At 41.6% G+C, this 20,120-nt stretch overlaps 1 long non-coding RNA gene across 1 annotated transcript; it reads left to right on the forward strand.

The window, feature by feature from the left end:
* Positions 1–5,783: 5,783 nt before the first annotated feature.
* LOC129783131 (uncharacterized) lies at positions 5,784–10,242 on the forward strand. Its single transcript, XR_008745120.1, has 3 exons — positions 5,784–6,379; positions 7,734–7,898; positions 8,689–10,242. It is a non-coding gene; the product is annotated as an uncharacterized LOC129783131 (long non-coding RNA).
* The last annotated feature ends 9,878 nt before the right edge of the window (positions 10,243–20,120 follow it).

Genomic DNA, 20,120 nt, shown 5'->3' on the forward strand with positions numbered 1-20,120 from the left:
CGCTTGAACAACAAACGAGGATATATAAGCATGTGGTTTAGACTAATAAAGGGTCTTCTGGTCAAATTCAGGAGTCCGTGCCTCAGTCTCCTCAAAGAGCAAAGAAATTAGCATTCTGGTCAGTGATTATGAAACCACTACAATGAATACCGACAACAATTTTGTTCTAACACACTCTAGTCAGACCTGTCATTATCTCAACCCTTTGTGCCACGTTGGGCATCAAAAAGGACTGTCGTGGTTTAACCCCAACTGGCAACCAAGCACCACACAGCTGCTTGCTCACTCTCCCCTTACCCAGAGGGATGGGGAGGAGAATTGAAATGGAATGTAAAACTGCACGGTTGAGATAAGAACAATTTAATAATTTAAACAAAATAAAATAAAAACAATAATAACAACAAAAACAATAATAGTAATAATAACAACAATTATAATGAAAATGAGGGAGAGGGGGAGAGGAATGAAATCCAAAGGGAAGGGAGAAAAGAAAACAAGTGATGCACAATACAATTGCTCACCACCCACTGACCGATGCCCAGCCAGTCCCCGAGCAGTGATCAGCAGCCCTGGCCAACTCTCCCTACTAAAAACATTAGTGTGTTATCAGCATTGTTCCCACACCAAATCCAAAACACAGCACTGCACCAGCTACTAAGAAGAAAATTACCTCAGTTGAAACCAGGACAGCTGTTGATTTGTGAATTCATTACAAAGAGAATATCACCCAAATGTAAAAACGTGGTTTACCTGAATTAAAAAGAAATCATAGTTTTGCTCTCTCTCTTAGTCCTAAAGCTTCTGATCTGAATAGAAAGACTATTCAAGTTGGTGTAACTTCACTATTTTTCAGCGTTGCTGTGAAACAAACACTTCTTCCTTTCAGAGATGGAAAGAGGTATTAACTAAAGGTTGCAGCTACATGTCTGTAGAGCCTAATCACCTAGTATGTCTTCCCACTCCAAGTGACTTTTTCTGGCTGAGTCCTGAAATCCTCCAAAGATGGAAAATCCACAGCTTCCCTGGGCAACCTGTCCTAGTGCTGCACTACTTTCTAGTGAAGAACTATCAAATATAACAGCTTTCTAATGTTGTGTCACCTCCCAAGAACAAAACCTAATTTTAAGTCTGCTATATTATTTCTCAATACTTTTAACCTCCTTATCAGCTTTTGCACAAATAAAACAGATGAATACTCTTCTTTCAGTGCAAGTGGATGGTAATAGGTAGCCACAACACAAAACCCCCCATAGTTGTTAGTAAATTATACTATAATCCTTACTGCTGATTTCCCATATTTAATTTCTATATTACAGTTTAAGGATGTCTGTGATTGAAGGAAGGTCTTTCCACTTGACCTTTTCATACAACTTCCAAAAGAAGACAACTGGATATTGGAGAACTAAGATGTATCTCTGAATAAAGTTCCTACTAATTCATAGTTTTTTTGTAAATTCTAAAGACAGCAACCATCTGATTCCCTTTATATGAAAACTTTTAATACCTTCTTGTCCTGGTTTCAGCTGGGATAGAGTTAATTTTCTTCTTAGTAGCTGGTGGATTTGTGGTGAGAACAATGTTGATAGCAGATGTTTTCAGTTGTTGCTAGGTAATGCTTATACTAAGGGAGGACTTAATAGTTTCTCAGGCTCTGCCAGTGAGAGGGCTGGAGGGGTACTGGAAATTGGGAGGGGACACAGCCAGGACAGCTGACCCAAACTAGCCAAAGGGATAGTCCATACCATAGAATGTCATGCTCAGTATATAAACTGGGGAAATTTGGCCAGGGCTGCCGATCGCTGCTGGGGACTGGCTGGGCATTGGTCCGTGGGTGGTGAGCAACTGTATTGTGCAGCAGGTTTTTTCCTTTTGGATTTTATTCCTCTTTCCCTCTCTCTCCTTTCCATTACAGTTTTTGTTGTTATTATTATTATATTTCATGTTATTTCAATTATTAAATTGTTCTTATATCAATTAATGATTTTTACCTTTTTCCCAATTTTCCTGCCCATCCCACTGGGGGTATGTGTGTGGTGTGAGTGAGCAGCTGCCTGGTGCTTAGTTGTCAGCTGGGGTTAAACCATGATACTTCTATTAAAAAAAGACTGCAGAAATCATGTCTACTTATGACTTGTTTTAAATTCCTGTTCTTAATGGAAAAGGAATCATAACACTTAATGTAAATTCTAGTTAATGTGCAGAAAAGTAGATCTAAGTAATGGGAATCACCAATACAATCTAACCCATAAATACCAATTTTAAAATTATTTCTCATAAGACTATGTGTTCATATATGCAGTAATATGTATGTTAATGTACTTTAATCATAACCTGAAGCAGTTAGCTTATGTGATTAGTTCACGTCCTGGTTTCAGCTGGGATAGAGTTAATTTTCTTCTTAGTAGCTAGTACAGTGCTGTGTTTTGGATTGGTGTGAGAACAATGTTGATAGCACACTGATGGTTTTAGTTGTTGCTGGGTGATGTTTATACTAAATCAAGGACTTTTCAGTTCCTTGGGCCCTGCCAGCCAGAGGGCTGGAGGGGCACGGGAAAATTGGGAGGGGACACAGCCAGGACAGCTGACCCAAACTAGCCAAAGAGGTATTCCATACCATATGACATCATGCTGAGTATATAAACTGGGGGAAGAAGGAGGAAGGGGGGGACATCTGGCATTATGGTGTTTGACTTCCCAAGTAACTGTTATGTGTGATGGAGCCCGGCTTTCCTGGAGATGGCTGAACACCTGCCTGCCCATGGGAAGTAGTGAATGAATTCCTTGCTTTGCTTTGCTTGCGTGCACAGCTTTTGCTTTACCTATTAAATTGTTCTTATCTCAACCCTTGAGTTTTACATTCTCTTCCGATTCTCCTCTCCATCCCTCTGGGTGAGGGGCAGTGAGCGAGCAACTGTGTGGTGCTTGGTTGCTGGCTGGGGTTAAACCACGACACATTGTTATTTATGACAGTTAAACAGTTTTATGCCACATGAAGCCTGGTACAAAAATAAAATATCTCCAGACACTGATCTGACCCTGCATTTCCAGGGAATAAATTTGTGCTCTGTTTGAAATGTACCATATTTACTTAAAAAGACAGTCAGTTCACTTTCTTTTAAAAAAAAATATTTACAGAAATGTGAAAAAAAGTCTCTGTTGTTATTCTTAAATTTTCATTTTCAATCTAACTTTAAAACTTTTTTTTCCCTGCCCTAAGGAAATAATGCAGAATTCCTTTCCTGTGTTTTCTTCAGTACCTGTTTCTTGGTTTTTTCTTCTCTCTCTGTATCTCTTTCTACAGAAATGGCCTTTTTTGCCTTCTGTATTCCTTTGCCTCTTTTAAATTTTTTTCTTCTTTTCCTCCAAAGGCATCTCACATTTCTCAGCTAATCGGTGTCTTTTTCATAACTTACTTAGTCTATTACATTCTACTCACCCTTGGGAAATATTACGAGAAACCAATGACTAGAGAAATAAATGGATTAGACAAAGATTACAACAAAATGGAACAAGAGATACTCCCAAGGAAAAAGTTCATCTCAGGTCATTTTTTAGTATTACAATACAGGCTAGCTATAGCAAAACCTACATATTTACTTTTATTTCATTATGAGCTGTGGAATTGCTGAAGAATTTGACTAACAGGCCAAGTACTCTCTGAACTCATTTCAAGGTCGCCTCCCCATGCTCTTTAGAGGCTGCTGCAGGAGGGAACAGCAAGCCCCTGCTTGTTGTAATCCATTAAACACCAGGAGACAAAGCTAGAATAAGGCCATTTGCGACAGGAACTCTAGTTCAGACAAGAGGAAAGAATCATGTTTCTTTCTTTTCAGGAAAATGTTTTCCTCTGTTTTCTCAGGAGAGCATTGTTTCCTGGTGGTATATATTTTCAAACTGAGTCTTATTGCTCCCGGCGCCCCCCCGCGACAGCATTTGGTAGCTTAGCTTGGAGCTCTTTCCCCCCAGCCCGAGAACTGGGATGCCTACAAAAATCATTGTTTCTTTTGCATCACAGACTGACTTGTTCCCTGTCAGTCCTACTTCTCCAAGGTAACTCGGGTGCCATCAAATTCATCATGTTCCATGATGATTTCAGAGGCCATCTGGAAGAATTAAGAAAACATGAGGTCTTATAAATTACCAAAAGAATCACCAGATCCACTTCCAAATGTGGACATACTGAAAATATAAACAGTCAGGAGTGAACATGATGTAGATCACTGGGACTTCAAAACTGTTCCAGATGTTGGCTGAAGGGCAAAATTCAGCTCTGACTCAGCTTTATACAGGGCAGATTGATCACCAGGAACTAAATTCTAACTAACTAAAGTCAGTGGGGCTTCTGCCGTTGACTTCAAGGCACCAGAACTTCCGCCATCTCAACTCAGTGTGTGGATTGGCTCTTGCACACTGGGTGAAGAACCCAGATTTGGGATAACACATGGGGTTTTCCTTTTTCCGATTCTCCTTATCCCACCGGGGGAGGAAGGAGTGGAGCGAGTGGCTGCGTGGTCCTTAGTTGCTGGCTGGGATTAAACCATTGTAATAAGTAACTAAGGGTAATTTGCTGATCAAACAAGATAAGCAAGAGGAACGAAGCCATTGTGGTGGTCTTGAGAACTTCCTGTTTAACAAGAAGAGACATGTCCACAATGTTATCTTGCTACACCAAACATGGGAACGTCCTGTTTGACAAGAAACCACGATAACAGAAGCAGCAGAGGGGCGTACCAAAGATGTCAGAAGCGACCTCGGTGAAGATAAAAAGAGCTGCTCAGCTTGCTTGAATTCGCGAGCCTTAGGTGGAGCTGCGACTCCCCGGCCGCCCAGCGCGCTGTTTTTGCTTTCCTGCCTTAATAAATATTTAGTGAATTTATTTGGACTCAGTTTATTTCAATTTAACTATAACACCATGATACTTGGCAAGACTAGGTTTATGCGTGTGATGTGTTTGGCATTCCTTTGGTATCAAGAACATTACTGAAACATAAAAAAAATTCTGTTTAATGTCCTGAAGAAATAAAATTTTACCGGAAGTGAGGTAAACTCCTAAATGGCCATAGCTACCTGGCTACAGACAGGAATAGGACTAGCCCTGGAGCTGAAGCTGGCCCAGCCCGTAGCTTGCCCCAGGGCAGTGAGGTCCCCGAGGGACCCTGGGGAAAGTGGTTGCAGAGACAGTGTGGGCACAGCCCCACAGCTCTTTGCATCAGAGGGGCCAGTGATCAAGGCCTGGGGGGACTGTGAGCCTGTTGAACTGCAGCTGTACTGTTGTGCTGGGGCACAGAGGGAACAATTTCTCCAATCGATTAATATTTAATCTTTTCTACAATGAACAAATACAATCTACAGTGTAGTTGCATCACACTCCCAACATTTTTTTAGAGCCCCAAAATAAGATGTTTTTAGTGAAAGAAAAAAAATTCTGAGCAGTGAACCAAGTCTTCGTTAAATAGAGAAAATTTTTCTAAGTAAGCTTCTTGAGGATTAATATCAACTTCGGCAAAAGCTGGACGGGTGATTTGCTAACGTCCGTAGGAAAACTGCCCCGGCGGCCCCGGGGCGGTTCCCGCTGAGGCTGCGGCCCGGAGGGCGCTTTGCCCCAGTGCTGACCTGCCTCCCATGGCAGGCGGCCGGCCGGCCGAGCCGCCGCAGCTGCTGGCGGGCTCGGGAGGGCGCCGAGGCCCGGGAAGTGGCTGCCGCTCGCGCTCCCTCCCTGTGGGGGCGGTGCGCTGTTGATGGCGTCAGCCTGCCGAGCCCAGACGCCCCACCGGCCCCTCTGAGCGGCTCCCGGCGGGCTCCCGGCTAGACGCGCTGCGGCGGGGCGGACTCCCCCACTGAGAGCACAGGGCAGATTTCGGCGGCCGCTGGATGAGAGCCCTTCTTCGTCGGACACGGCCGCTCTCCCCCCCACGCTGGCTGCGGGAAGGAAAAGGGCAGAGCATGCCACCGGCGGGGTAGGAAGGAAGGTACCAGCCCCTCCGCCTCTCCCGGCGGTAGCGAAGGCGATGCTGCAGTGCGCTCCCTGGGCTCTCTTGCAGGTGTCAGGCTATCACCCACAGCAGCCGCGATCGCTGCCGTGACCAGCGCGGCCCCGGGTGGTCCGAGGCGACGAGCGGCGCGGGCCTGTACCCCTCTTTGGGGCGTCAGCAGCGGAAGGCGCTGCCCGTGCCCGCGGGGCCCCACGCGGCGGGCGGCTCCGCGCGGCGGATGCGTGTGCATGAGCTCTGCACCGAGCTGGCGCAGCAAGCGCCCCCGCTCCGCCACCTCCATCTTCCAGGGCAGCAAGACCTCGCAGCACGATCGCGACGGTGAACGCCGGAGCAGCGGCTCCGAGACTGCCTACCAGACCCAGAGAGGCCTGGATGACTGCAAGATGGTGGGTACTACAAAAGGGCTTGCCTTAATTTTTATATTTTCCGAGTGTTCTCGTCGCTGGCGGCGATGCCGCTCCTCCTGCCAGTTTGTCTATTCCCGTCACGTGAAGTTGCACTATTTTATAACTGCGGTCCCCGTCGGGGATGCTGCCCTGTTAGCATAACTCGTAGCGTTTCAAACACGGGAGAGGGGAGGGAAAAACGAGATCTATGGGGAGCCGGCTGGGTGCTGCAGGACAGGTTGGCTAGGGACCAGAGCTGGGCGCCATGTCCTGCAGGAGCAGGATCCCTCACCCCAGCACATGCTGCCTCCGAGGCGCTGCCAAGCAGCTGGAGTTGCATTCTGCTAGATCCGACCAGGTTTTTATCATGCTTGTATATTGGGATACGTTGAACTCCGGGTGGTAACGATGGCTGCAGAATTATGAGCAGTTACTCTTGTGTGGTTTTATGTAGTTTGGAAATCGAGGTCAAATTAGCAAAACAAATATAAATAAATATCCTGTTCTATTGCTCCCTGCCTTCCATCTTTGCCACCACATGAAGCAAATAAATGGTCTTATGTGCTTTCTTTCAGAAGACAGCAAATGCTTTGTTGCCTTAAAATATAATCCCACATAGGTGATCAATGGAACTAAACAATAATGATCTTTCCATCATTGTAAAAGTTACCCATTTATCCAATAGCATCCATGTGTATCTGCTGGATATTAGATTTCTGTGAAAAGGTTGAAGTGTTTATTTACTACTTTGGGGTTGTTGTTGTTCGCCGTTCCCCCCCCACACACACACATTGGAATAAGTGCTTTTTAGAATCCTAACTGGAAAGCGCCTATCCAATACATCTTCTCAGCTAATAGCTTCTGATGAGTTTTAAGTCTGAAAATTTGGTTAGAGGCTACTGGCAGAACAGAAATCATTACAAAATAAATTAGCAAAATCTCCAGTGTAAAAGCAAATGCTACACTACAATCCCTAAATGTGCTGTTAATCAGGAAGCAGGAGTAGCAAAGGCAATACTTTCTGGAGCTATTTTTGTCTTTTGACAGCAAAAAATAACTTCATGCTACTAGTAAACCAGCTGTTTTTTGTCTGCTTAATATTTAAGACTAATAAGTCAAACACTTTCATAGATTAAAAGCAGAAACACTGCTTTCCTGCAAAAGAACATTTATAGCTCACAGAAGAGGCAGCTGGCATGGAGGCCCTAGTCATTTACTAAATCTTAGGCACTTGATCCTGTATGCCATGAAATTGGGAGCAGCAGGAACAAGCTGGGTAATTTTTTAAAAAAATGGATTGTTTTTATCAGTGTAGTCAAATGTCTCATGTAAGTAAATCCTCTTTGTTTTTCAGCTTGTCCAGGAGTTCAATACCCAGGTGGCTCTATACCGGGAGTTGGTCATTTCCACTGGGGATCTCAGTCACCTGTCCATCTCTGCATGCAGAAATGCACAAAACTCGAACGCAAGGATGTGAGGTGGCCTATCAGGCTCATCAAAAACTAGCAGCAATTTCTGGGTAGGAGTCTACTTATGTTTAATTAAAGCTTTACTCATGTGCACATCTTTGCTAAATACTACATTGAGGAAAGTCAGCAAAAGCATTAACTTGTGTTTCTGGTTTAGACACAGAGATGTATGACCACAAATTCTACATGATGCTCAAATCCTTATGATAGTGCAATTTTGAGTCAAATACTGGTCCCCTTACCAAGATGGTATCTTACAGATTTCACTGGATGCTTTTATGTAAGATGAACAGGATTTTACTCTGTATCACTAGACAACTTAAAAAGATCAATGGAGAAGCCTTGCCTTTCAAGGATGAAATGGCAATAGCTTTCTGCTCAGTCCTTCATTGGGTATACCTAATTGAACATTTAGAGACAACTAATTCAGCTCAACTAAAGATTTAGCAAAATTAGAGGAAAAAATAATTAGGTGAAAATTACGTAAGAGGGGAAATAAAAATACTATTGTGAAAACTTGTGTTTACATTCTACATGTTTTTGAATCCTTATTTGTGTTGAAATGAGGATTGAAGCTTTGCCAGCATATAATGTTTGAATTTATTCTTTGATGGACTTATGTGTATTACATTATATACATTCCTTTCCATGGTGACAGAATGTATCATCCCATACTTGACACTATGCCTCATTACAAGATAAACCAGGTGTCATGTGAAGGTGGGGGGGGAGGGGGGGCAGCGGGGAGATTTTCTCAACCCCAGGTGTTTGATCTGTCTATCAGCACCCCAGGAAAGCCAAGACCCTGTGCCTGACCAGTCTGTCAATGTCCCATTACAGGGACCCTTCACTGAACAGTCCCACTGGATCGGAGGGTGGTTCGACTGCCTTGTTCAGGGAAACACGCCAACAGCATCAGGGGGACCCCTCAGGGGGTCTTCCCACTTTATTTGAATATGTTACCCGCTGCCAGTGACTGCTAGTGCCCTGAAGGACTAACATTAACAGTTTATGGAATACCACTCTTTATTAATATAAAATCGTGACAGAACAAGGTTCAAAGATTGCCGGTGATAAATACACTGACTGCAAAGCAAGCTTTAAACAATATATCTATTAACAGCTAACATACGTTAGTCATAGAAAAAAGTTCTTACCCAATAGATGTCCCTATGGGGGAGAAGACAGGTTCAGCCTGTCAACTGATCCCAGAAGTTACGATGGAGTCTTCCCTAACTTCTCCCCTCATCTGTCCACTTTTTATACTTCATAGTATACTGCATATTCATTCATCATACACAGGACCGGTTACAAGTTTCTTGCTTCTAATGCAAATTAGTACGCATCCTCAGATAGCACTACTGAAGTTCTCTGCTAACTACGCATGCTCCTCAAGCGGGATTTTGCCCTCTTTTGGGGGGGGCTATTTGAGTTGGAGGTCACAATGTTATCGATTTGTTAATAAGTTAAGATTGATTGATTTTATTTGATTAATTGATTTTATAAAATCATTTAATAAAATTAAAATATAAAAGGATAAGAAAAAAATATTTTTTTTTATAAGAAACTTATAGCTACACAGTAAAAGTTGTTATGAGATCTTCTGTACGTCCTGTACCAAGGCTAGAAGAAGGGGCTGGAACCATTGTTAAAACATAGGTAATAACTTTAGGGTTGAAAGGTTTCTTTGTATTTAACCAGTCTTCTGTATGCAGAGGTGTATTGAAATGTCAGAATATGAGATTAATGGGAACTGGGGAGAGTCGACTGGAACAGCTTGTAGGTGCCTGCCAAGAAACTGTGAACTTTAGTAAAAGGTAATTCCGGCAGGGGGAGATCGCGACCACCGACTCATATACCACCTACCCAAATCGTACCCCAGACCCATTTCTAGACCTTTCTAAGCTCTACTGCGCAGAATCGGATATAGGAGGAGAATATGTTAATGATTTATGGGAAATATCATGGTTATGCATGAATACTTAATGAATATGTATGAATAAGTTCTATATATGGTGTCTGATTTTGAGACCTGGCGTGCATTGATCGTGAGAGGACTCGCTCACGCACCCGGCCGTTAATAAAGAAGTGTCTGCTTATCTACATCACATTGGTGTCGATAAGTTCTTCATTCCGAGATTTCGGTAACAACAATCTCCCAGTACCACAATTATCTTTGCCCTATTTTCAACTAATTTTCTGTTGATGTCAGTGGATTGCAACACCTTATCATCCTGTTGCCTCTCATAGCCAGAACTTTCCTCACTTGAAGGCTTCTTTCTGTGTAATTTAGATAATGGTGTTCTTTTCACTATCTGTTCTTTGTTTCTTGCGCTCCCCAAGGCTGACTCCCTTGATTAGAGGTCCCTTCATTCATAACAACTTTAGAGTGGGTCAGCTTGACCTAGCTTTGTGAACATTAAATCAGAGTTGGGTAATCTGGGAGTTTTGACAACAATTCCCCCCCCCCCCCCCCCCCAATCTGGATTTATTTAAGTCCAGGACTAGTCCATTTCCATCACATTTAGGTGGAGCTTGAGTGACTCTAGTCATACATATTGTTGTTACTAACTGGTATCATGTGTCCAGCAAGGTGTAGTAGTACCTTGGAGGCAGGTAACTTTGAGATGGAGGTGTGTGTTAGTATTACAATGAGATTATTTCATCTGAGGAAAGTCATTTCGCCACAGTGGTTGGCTCAGCCACGGACATCTCATGGATTCTTCATGTGACAACTGGTATGAAGCTTATCAGCTGTGTGGTGCCATCAAGTTCCCGTTCCTGCAGGGAGCACAACAGAGCATGGCCGTGGGGTCTCCACTCCACTCCGCTCCATCCTCCATCACTCCCATCAGCATGTGCTGGGCTGGCAGGATGTGTTGTTTAGGGAACTGTGGTGATGTAGATTCCGTGCATGCCAACCATCCTGAAGGTGATAGCTGTATTTTACCCTAAAAAGCTTTCTGTAATACTATGCTTCTGTTAGGTCCCAGTTTTCTCTAATTCTCCCCCGCCAAGTGATTTTCCCACAGCAGGTTAAATAACTGTATCTTAAAAAATGTGAATTCATGCTGCTTACACAAAGTCTAATTATTTGCGGGTTATTCAAAGTATGGTGACTGGGGCATTTGTATAAACACATGTACCTTCTGACTTTTGTCTCTGACCACACTTCATCAGAACTCTCTGCACCTGCCTTATCCAACATAAACCATTGTGTGCCACTGGAAAAAAAACTTTCTTTTTTTTGCAGCTCTGCCTAATTCCCATTGAAGTTCTTTCATCAGTTTAATGTATATGAGAAATCTATCATAGGTTTAGTATATAAGGGAAGGCCACACTAAAAAACTAAACAGAAGAAAACACGGGTTGGTCATATTAGTAAACTATTAACATTTTCAGATGTGACTTTGTGCAAAGACTCTTAAGTTGATATTACAGCCTCTGATTTGTTCCTCAAACAAAATACATGCTTTCAAGTTACTAAAGTCTGTGAGAACTAAAAAAACCCAAACCAACCACTAGATACAGTTCTTTTTAACCAGTGTACACTACCTCAACACTGTAACACTGAAATGTGGAAACAAACAACAGTGAAATTGATCACGTGTACTTTCAGACTCAAAAGAGAGACTAATACAAACCAAAATAATACATCTGAATGGCAGAACCTAACTTGGATTAAATTTTTTTCCATAAAGAAAATCATAGACACATGCTCATTTAGAAGTATGATTTTTTTTTAAGTAATCGTTTCACAGTTGGGAGTTTGTCATATATACAAAGATCTCCTGAAGGTTGTGCAGTTGCTGCAAGATTGACATTAAACGAATCTAAAACTGTTTTAAATAACTTTGATAATAATGTGATATGCATAACAATACTTGTTTAGTTTGACAGACATTTTACAAGATGTGCTTCACATCCTCACCCTCCTAACAGCTGAGGAAAGCCATGTGAGCCAACTTAACTTTTTTGGTGTATCTGTGAGGAAAGATTGGAGATGAAGGTGCAGCAAGGCTTCAGTGTAGAAAACAAATATAAGGAGAGAAGTAATACATAGTCTCAGAGGTTCAGTCTTTAATTCACCAGGAAGAGTGATGTAGTGCATATGGCATAGGATCTGGAATGGGAACCTAATTTGGTAGGAAGAAAAAGTATCAAGAAAAAAAATATTTAGGGACAGGAACGTATTAACTCATCCCCGATATTAAATGGTCAGGAGGGTAGTGTACTGCTCAGAAATCGCTGGTAGTCAGCAGATGGGACAAAGGCTCATTTAGTTCACTGCTGTAGTTCAAAATACACAGCACTGCACTGTGCAAACTCCATTAGGAACTGAACAGGATAGAAGAAGTTATGAGGAGGAAAAAAACTTTGATCATGGGCGTATCAGTTCTGAAATATTAGATGGACATCAGAGTAGGACAGTGGTGTAATATGAACAAGAAGAAAAGACTGGAGTTGTAGCTGTAGAAAAAGTATACGCTGATAAACTATCAAAAGGAAATTCAGCTAGGGAAATGGAGGGAGTGAAAGCCACACTTACATTTTAAAAACGGAGAGAAAGAAAAACAAAGGAGATTATGACAGAGATAAGGAAGTAGCAAGGAAACAGGAAAACCTTACGAAGTCTGTATTGGATTAGACCATGTCACCTCAGCTAGCCCAAATCTGACAGCTGCCAGTAGCAAAGATTTTGTAAATTAGCATATAAAAAGCAGACTGTGCATAGAACGATGCCTTCCCTAGTATACTTGCCACTTCCCAGCAATCAGTAGTTTAGGGGTTCCTGAGCCAAAGGCTGCATCTGAACAATATGTATCTGACAAATACGAGCTATCACAGGAGATTTCAGGATTTGTCTAAATATGAAGGTCTTTTACTCAGAAAATGCTGAGGATGAATAATGACATTACACTGTGGTCTGTTTAAAATGTCACAAAAAAAAAAAATTACTTTTATTGGGAAGGGAAACTTCAGATTCCATCTCTAACCTAATAGGGCCTCATAGCTATTACACCCTCTTCTTAACTTGCTCTCATATGTATTTTTCTTGTAGAAATAGGTGAAGCTTTATCAAAGAGCAGGTGCATGCCTGAGATTACTGATGCTATCACAGCTTTCAGGGAATAAAGATTATAAGTAAAAATATCTTAAATTGAAATGTTCTAGTTTTAGCTGATGATCTTTTAAGACTGCAAGTCAAAGTAAACTCTTCTTTCAGTGTTGGTATTCTCAGGACTTTGGGTCAATTCCTGCTCAACACACTTATACTATAAATTTGTAGTGATTTTTAACAAGACTGTCTTCTGAAGAAAGCGAGCAAGGTTTGGTTCTTTCATTATATTTTCTGCTGTGTTAATTTATCAGAAATTAAATGTCCTGAATCACATTGCACACCCTTGCAGTATTCAGAAGTAATGGTCAAAACTGGAGAAAGTAAAGCAGCAAGAAAATGTATTGGTGTGATTTTTTTTCCAAAAGGAAAAATACTTGGAACAACAGGAAGATGAAAATATGCAAATCTCTGTTTTGAAAGGGGATCTTCTTTATAGAATGATAAAGACTGGTGATGTTTTAGAACTCAGACAGCTTTATAGGTGAAGTACACTACATTGGGATGTAAACAGAAAGAGAACTCAGAACTGTATTTTAAGATACAGGTCCACACAACTGTGTAAACACTTTTATAAATGTCCCTTTCATATTCTCAAGCATTTGACATGCTTAAATAATGCAAGTACTCCTGTGTGCGCTTGGCACAGTGAAACCAGAATTGGCAGTCTCTGTGCCAGTCTGATATATATGTTGACAGCAGCTTTTTTTGCATGAAATGAAACTGTGTGAGGAGCCAAGGGGTGCATGGCAACATATATCTGTGTGAACTTAACTTTGAAAGCAGCTGTCTTCTGTTGTTCAGGCTGGCATTGTGAAGTCCTGAATCTAGGGAGGAATAAACCCAGACACCAGTACAGGCTGGGGGCCAACCACCTGGAAAGTAGCTTTGCAGAAAACCTGGGGGTTCTGGTGAAGACCAAGCCAAACATGAGCCAGCACCATGCCCTTGTGGCAAAAAGGGCCAACAGCCTCCTATGCTACATTAGGAAGTGTTGCCAGCAGGTCAAGGGAGTTGGTCCTTTCCCTCAGCACTGTTGAAGCCATATCTGGAGTGCTGTGTCCAGTTCCGGGCTCCCTAGTAGAAAAGAGAAAGAGACATACTGGAGCAGGTCTAGTCAACAGCCATGAAGATGATCAAGAGCATGCAGCATCTGACATACAAGGAGAGGCTGACATACCTGGGATTTAGCTTGGAGAAGAGAAGGCTTAGAAGGGGGAAATCTTATCAATGTGTATAAATACCTGATGGGATAGCATAAAGACAACACAGCCAGACTCAGTGGTATCCAGTGATAGGACAAGAGATAGTGGGCACAAATTGAAATACAAGAAATTTAAACATTTCTAAACCCCTTTTTTTTACTGCAAGGTTGGTAGAATATTGGAACAGGTGCCCAGAGAGGTTGCAGAGTCTCCATCCTTGGAGATACTCGGAACTCAATTGGACACAGGCCTCAGTGACCTACTCCAGTTGACACTGCTTTGAGCATGGGGGTTAGGCTAGATCAGCTCTAGATGTTCCTTCCAGCCCATGACAAAAGTCACCGTAAATCTTGTAACTGGGAAAATTCCAAGTTTCTTTATTTTATGTTAGGGTGCATCTGTTACTTTTATAATATAGTTGTTACATGTAACACCCCCAGAGTTCAAGAAAAGTTAAGGAAGTAGACCTAAAAATCACATCCTTGATTGCATTCCCTAATTTGTTGCAGTGCACAGAAACATTAACATGGTGTTGCTTTAAATATATAGTTTTAGTTAATTTCTACTTTTGTTTTCCTTTGCAATCTACAGTAGATTTCTGATGTTTTCATTAAGTAATAGAGGGTAATTTCTCAGACCTAAGTAGTATTAGATCAGTTCCTAAGGTTGTTTTAAAATACCCAGTTGTGTCCAAATTTTTCCCAAATTACGACGCTTTAAAGTTATCTGCTTTTTAAAATACACAAGCAAACAACAAAAAAAACCAAAACTGCTCCAAAATATTTTACTAATTATAGAGAAAAGGAGACTTCAGGCTTATAACATGAGAGCTACATTAAGACAGACACAATAGAAACCATTTTAACTGTTTAACTTAAGATGTTAAATAAAGCACTGCTGGCAGGCAGTATAGCTGAGCAGAAACAAAACATAAGAACACTTAGCTCAACAGGGAGGAATTTTTATAACCATGAATGAAAAACAAGGTAGTATCAGCAGATAGAGCAACAAACTAAAGCTCTGCCCAAGCTAGATACCAATCATGCAGCATGATTGGAGATCTTTGCCCTCCCTAGATGCCTTTGCAGTCACTGCTATTGTACTCCTCTAACCATGTGTGCCAGAGGTGGCGAGAGTGACATTAATGTTGATCCTTGGAGTTCTGGATTACAGGCACTGCCCCTGTATCCTACCTCTGTTAGTTAGCACTGCTTCAACAGCCAGATGAAGAGTTAAGAATAAGGTAGAGTGCTTCGCAGAGGTTGCACCATGATAACCAGAATGAGGCCTGTTGAAAGTATAGTTAATTAACAGTAATACAATAACATGTAAGAAAAATAGGAAAGCAGTCAGTATTTGTTGCAGCACTGGCAAACTATCAGGCTGCAATAAGGCTTTTACCATCCCACACCAGGTTAACTTCAATAAGTAGCTCCCATGCCTTGCCCCAGCACAGTCACCAATTCCTCACAGTTTCAAAAGTTCTTCTACAGTCAGTGCTGTTTCTTCAGCCTCTTCAGGCCAGTCCACCCTGCTTCTTGCCTCTGCTGCATCTGGAGTCTTCCTTCTCTAGCTCCTCTTCCAGGCCCCCTTCTTCTCCCAGCAGCCTCTCTTCATCTCACCTACATCCAGGGTGCACTCTTGCTCTCCTCCCTTTGCTTCTCCCAGATCTCTCTTCATACAGTCCATCCCTTCCATACCCCTTAGAGCTATTTAACTACTTAGCACGAACCAGCCACAGCTGCACATTATCCACATCAGCCAGCCCACCACCCCTGAAGCAAGCCCACAGCTGTATTTTATCAATGTTAATTAACCTACCTTTGTTCCTCTACAAATATTCACTGCAAGAATCAATGCTGTTATACATGGCATGCTGGTGGCATAATGTTCCCTGAATTCGTATGGGTGTGGGTTTTTTTTTTCCAAAATATTGCAGATGTTAAGAACTTAAAAGTCTGACCTTAAAAACCCTATTAAAGAAGTACAAAATGTTGAGATTATGCACTTCTGAAAACTGCGGGAAATATAAAACTTCCCATTTGCACTCAGAAGCATATACTACAAATCATCTCAGTAAGTTGTTCCAATCTGGCAGGCCAGGTCCCACAATTCTTACAGTCAAGGCTTACTTGCAAGTTACCTTGCTCAGCAAGTTGTCCTGATGACTTGACTGGGACTGTCCAAAATGAGAAAAGTCAATGAGATCTTTTTCTCCTGCTAAAGAATAGCTTTCAGGATCTGGAGCAAGTTCATGACTGAGCATTCTTATCATATAAAGTCTCATTTTCCCCAAACCTTTATATTCAGCTTCTGCAAACATTTACTGTAACTTTCCTAAATGCTTACAATTTTCTTGTGATTTTGAGCATATCAGATTCTAGGGGCAAATTCTGACTTTTTTCCACTTTGTTTGGAATATTTTCACTGATTTCTTAGTCATGAAGGGACTCCTAACTTACTACTGTACATGAGAGACTGTTCCAGTGGCTCAAATCCCATTTTTGACTAATGGGAATTGGTCTACAAGGGAATGTTTTGGGAAGTAAGCTCAGATACAGATACTTTGTGAACATACTCTTTATGGACAAACTAGTATACGATAAGTATACCATAGCTTACTCTTTTCTCAAGAGGATAAGACACACATACATTGCTCTCGCTAGTTTCCTTTGCAAAAATTCTCTAATCATATGAGCTATGTGCATCTAAAATGATGGGAAGGGACATTGAAAAGCTAAGACCATTTTCTGTGGAACTGAGTTAAGGTGGGTTCTGTTGCCGAGAATAAAATCTATTTAATCAATTTAAGTTGCAAGTAGAAAAATAAATCATTTAAGACAGATGCCTCAAGTTCTAATAGGTGAATTCAGAAAACAAATAATGAAAGAGAAAACAAGGTTACTTACTAAAACTAGAGTTGTCAAAATAGCTAACCTCCACAGACTCACTTTTGCTTTGTACCTTTGTCTTTGGAACTGTGCTCCAATAGGCAGTTGGAACTTAAAGATACAAGGTATTAATATCTCTCTTTATAGATGTCTTTAATAACTAGGAACTAGATTTAGTAAAGGGCAAACCTACATAAAATTGAATTTAGCATTTACTTCTCTAAAACAGCAGTTCCAAAACACATGAAAGTTCTACATCTGCAGTGACACAGCGTAACTTAGTTTTGACAAAGTGGAAGAGCTTAACACCTTGCTTAACAGTAAACCTAATCAGCAGGTGAAAGTGAGGCATTCTTGTTTCTCCAAGCTCTGACGAGATTGATCCCATAGGCACTGTCAGAGCATCCTCAGAGCCTAACACACACTAACAATGTTGGACTCCTCACAAAACACAGTGGCACCTGCCACTTTCTTTTAAACCAAAGCTGAAGGTGAGTCAATTTCTAGAGCGCTTGCACCTACCTCCCATAAAAATTCCCTGAATTCCAGACTACAGTTGGGGGGAAGTGGGCGATAAAAGCAAGGCGGACATCATGTTTGTCAGTCACTTATTTGCCCCTTTCTTCCATCTCACGCTCAACCAGCACATTCACTGCACCTCCCAGTGCAGCACTGCCACTGCCGAGACACTCAGGGACAGCACATGCTGGGTAAGCCAAACAGGTAAGCCTGCCTCTTATGTGAAGGGTCCTTTAACAGAAGAGAAGCTGCGTCCCAGCCCAGCAGCCGGAGACTGTTCCATGCTCAAGGATCACCACAATTAGGCATATTCTCCCTGGCAAAAATAGATCAGTGTAGCTTTTCCTCTGTGATGTGACCTGAAACTGTGAGGTAATTGCAGGGAAGGAGGGGGCACATTGCCATCATTCGACCCAGTGGGCAGAGCATTGTGCACAAGGAAGCAAAATGGTGTAGAGGCCTGCAGTCTATTTGTGTTTCAAGCAGTGCCAGTAAACACTGAAGACTGTTAAGGAACTTCCTTGGTGGTAAAGAGAACTTGTATTCTAGTCCTTGCTCCCATTATTTTTTCTGTTTTAAGCAGATAAACCACATAAAGCTGCAAGGGAGCAGAGATCCAGAACTCACATGAATGCTGAGTTTCAGCATTCTTCATCTTTAGCCTGGTGAACTGTAAATTCATCTACACAGTACCTTGGTCTAAGGTTGGAGTAGGCTGCAGGTTTAGGGCGGCTTGGCTTCCATTCTGACATGCCTTCTGCATTCAGCACTCCATTCTGGGTCCCAAACTCCAGCCTGGAAGAGGATACCAAAAAGTAAGTTGCTGCTGCATTTCAAGTCCTCCACTGGAACTCTCTTCTCTGCTATGGATTCCACTATGGTTAGATTCCGGGGTTTTGTTTCTCTAAATCTAACTTGGGAATAGCGGAGTATTCTGGCCATTGGTGAGCCTATGTATATATAGCAATAGTTGAAATAACCACTCTGTTTTACACTCCTGTTTTGAGCTATACAAACCTTTTTCATCACAAAATTGAAGTTGAGGAAAACAACATGTGTAGCCAGTGTTGGAGAATGGCTGGATGAGAAGGGTCACAGATCATTAGAGCATTTGTACGAGCAGAGCCAAATCTAACCAGTGTGCTATCAAGACTAGGCCTCAGCTGAGGCTGCCAGCTGTGCTGATGGCTGCGGAGTTGCAGGGACACCACGGAGTTGCAGGGACACCACGGCCTTAACAGGCTTCACAAACAACTCTGAGGAGGTATGTGCAGTAAAGATAAAGAAGTTATGTAAGCTAGCTAACCGCAAGTAGGAGGACCATGTAAATGACTAGGAAGTGATTCTAGCCAATCATAGACTGCTGAGTATGCATAATTAGATACACTGTATAAATAGGAGCTATTCGGGCTAATAAAGTGAATCATGCTTTATCACTCATATTGAGTCGGCTGCGTGTTATTCCCCGCCGCTCGCAAGCCAGAGAGATCTGGGGACTGAATTAATTTGGCAGGGTCCCTTTAGAAATGCTGCAGCATCAGAGCCAACATTGTTCAGACAATTCAATGTTTCTGCAAGCATTCTCTTAACTTCATGCCCTTCTCTTGCCCCATTTTGTTCTTCCTTCAGAATACCTGCTATCACTGTTGGACATAAAAAGCTTTTCAGACTTCTTCTATGAAAGCAATTTTCTTGGAGTAATCAGCCAGAGGATCCAGCTGTTAGGTACATCTATAGAAATAGGAAATGTGGGGATTTTGAAAAGCCTGCAAAACTTAAGCGTTGACTCCTTTTTGACAGTTGTTGTCACCTTTGCTTCACTCCAAATTTTCTCATACCCTCTTCTCCCTTGTCATAATTTTCTTCAGTGTTTCTGTTTCTTGCTTCTCTTTTTTTTTCCCCCCATAGCCCATCTTCAAACAGTAATGAAATTAATATCACATTTGCTGCTGTCACATTAACTATTTGGAAACTTCAGAGCAGAGACCTGAATGCACTTTATATAATAACAAGCTCATTGGAATCCATTTTCCTTTAGATCTGTGGCATTACTGTAATAAACATGATTAACAAGAATAATGAATGTTTTGAATATTTTTTTTTTAACATTTAGGGGAAAGTTTTGAAAATCTTTCATTCAACCTCTGCCTCATCCTTTAGGCGAGTCACTTGTTAAATAAGTGTACCAGTACTTATTATCTCTGAAAAATACTGTGTACGTTGTTTAATGCTTTTACATCATATTTTAGTCTTTCAAGGGAAAGCATAATATTTAATATCCTATTTTATTGTTGCTATAGTGTTTCCTAAATAAAGCATGTGAAAATTACATTTTTATCATATTGTCTTCCTAAACTATTTCATCAAAATTTTTATTTTAAATGATCAATTTTCTGGAATTTTAGGACCTAACACATAACAGCACATAGCAACTCCTGTATGTATCTTGGCATGTCACAAGTAGAATCAGTCAATAAGCTCTTCCTGAGCAAAAACCTGAGTGATATTCAATTAGTATCTGTAAATAGTGCTTTATAA

The sequence above is a fragment of the Falco peregrinus genome, chromosome W (assembly GCF_023634155.1).
Source record: "Falco peregrinus isolate bFalPer1 chromosome W, bFalPer1.pri, whole genome shotgun sequence".
Classification (NCBI taxonomy): Eukaryota; Metazoa; Chordata; class Aves; order Falconiformes; family Falconidae; genus Falco; species Falco peregrinus.